Source organism: Cebus imitator, unplaced genomic scaffold (assembly GCF_001604975.1).
Source record: "Cebus imitator isolate Cc_AM_T3 unplaced genomic scaffold, Cebus_imitator-1.0 Scaffold1029, whole genome shotgun sequence".
NCBI lineage: Eukaryota > Metazoa > Chordata > Mammalia > Primates > Cebidae > Cebus > Cebus imitator.
In genome coordinates this window covers 73,876-76,064 of record NW_016108344.1, presented here as the reverse complement: position 1 = coordinate 76,064, position 2,189 = coordinate 73,876, and positions in this window count along the sequence as shown.

The window sequence follows — 2,189 nt, the reverse complement described above, 5'->3', positions numbered from 1 at the left end:
GCTCACACCTGTAATCCTAGCACTTTGGGAGGCCGAGGTGGGTGGATCACCTGAGGTCAGGAGTTCAAGACCAGCCTGGCCATCATGGTGAAGCCCCATCTTTATAAATAAATAAATAAATAATTTTTGGAAAAAAGTCTTACTTTTACTGTTCTCCAAGTCTCTGTGTCCATTCTTTGGCTTTGGAGGAGTGAGTTTGTTTCTCATAACCTGGTGGCACATATGGGGATCTCGGTGCCTGCATAGAGTGAGACTCTGGCCAACAGGGGAGATGCGTCCCACTTGATTCATGTGGTCTGCTCTGTCCAGGGGTCCCAGCTCCCCGCAGTAGCCATGACAGACTTAAAATGGTTATTCAGGAGACAGCAGAAGTGACGCAGGGAGAAAAGCAGGCACTGCAACAACCAGACAACCTCGTGCACGAGCCAAGGAAAGTGGGACTGTAAGTACTGCCTTGGTGGTTGCGCATTTTCGGAGGGCTCGGGGTGTGCAAGAAACCTCCAGTGAGGACAGTTGAGTACACGGGGAAAAGCTCAGACACAGAGACTAACCAAGAATGGAGAACAGGGATTCTAGGCCTAGGGAACAAAGGAAAGAGGAAATGAAAAAACACCCACTGGACACTCTCCCAGATAGTCCACTGGGGAGAATGTTGCAGGTTTGAAGAGACACTTTTCAAACAAGGGACACAGGGACAAGGAAGAGCAAAAGATGATAAAGTATTGCTGTTTTATCTGACCCAAAGAGCCTATTCGTCAGCTTTCGGTCTTTTTAAAATTTATTATTATTATTATTATTATTTTATTTATTTATTTTTTTAAGACGGAGTTTCACTCATGTTACCCAGGCTGGAGTGCAATGGCGTGATCTCAGCTCACCGCAACCTCCGCCTCCTGGGTTCAGGCAATTCTCCTGCCTCAGCCTCCTGAGTAGCTGGGATTACAGGCACGCGCCACCATGCCCAGCTAATTTTTTGTATTTTTAGTAGAGACGGGGTTTCACTATGTTGGCCAGGATGGTCTCGATCTCTTGACCTCGTGATCCACCCGCCTCAGCCTCCCATAGTGCTGGGATTACAGGCGTGAGCCACCGCACCCGGCCGTTATTATTATTATTATTATTTTTTGAGACAGAGTCTTACTCTGTCACCCAGGTTCGAGTGCGATGGCATGATCTTGGTTCACTGCAACCCCCACCTCCTTAGTTCAAGTGATTCTCCTCCCTCAGCCTCCTGAGTAGCTGGGACTACAGGCACCTGCCACCCCGTCTGGCTCATTTTTTTTAAGTAGAGATGGGGTTTCACTGTATTAGTCAGGATGGTCTCTATCTCCTGACCTCATGACCCACCTGCCTCGGCCTCCCAAAGTGCTGGGATTACCATTGTGATCCACTGCACCCGGACGGCTTTCAGTCTTTTGGCCCAAGTTTGGCTCCGATGAGGATTGGGTGTGCCAAGGTTTAATTCTCTATGTGAATGATAAAACCCCATCCTCACAAGAGAAGATGGGTTCTGCTCTTTGTTGGATTAGTAAATTCACCCATAGGTTGCCCCTTAAGGAGAAAGAAAAAGAGCATAGTAGGCCGGGCGTGGTGGCTCACACCTGTAATCCCAGCACTTTGAGAGGCCAAGGCGGGCAGATCATGAGATCAGGAGTTCGAGCCTGGCCAACATAGTGAAACCCTGTCTCTACTAAAAATACAAAAATTTAGTCAGGCGTGGTGGCAAAAGCATATAATCCCAGCTACTTGCGAGGCTAAGGCAGAGAGAATTGCTTGAACCCGGGAGGCAGAGGCTGCAGTGAGCTGAGATCGTGCCATTGCACTCCAGCCTGGGCAACAGAGCAAGACTCTGTCCCCCCAAAAAAAGAAGAAAGAGAGATCTTATTCTCTTAGAAGTGAAAGCATATGCCTGGTGTGGTGGCTCATGCCTGTAATCCCAGCACTTTGGGAGGCTGAGGTGGGCAGATCACTTGAGATCAGGAGTTCAAGACCAGCCTGGCCAACATGGCAAAATCCCATCTCTACTAAAAATACAAAAATTAGCCTGAGCATGGTGGTGGGTGCCTGTAGTCCCAGCTACTCAGGAGGCTGAGGCACAAGAATCACTTGAACCCCTGGAGGTGGAGGTTGCAGTGAGCTGAGATTGTGCCACTGTACTCTAGCCTGGGCAACAAAGTAAAACTCGTCTC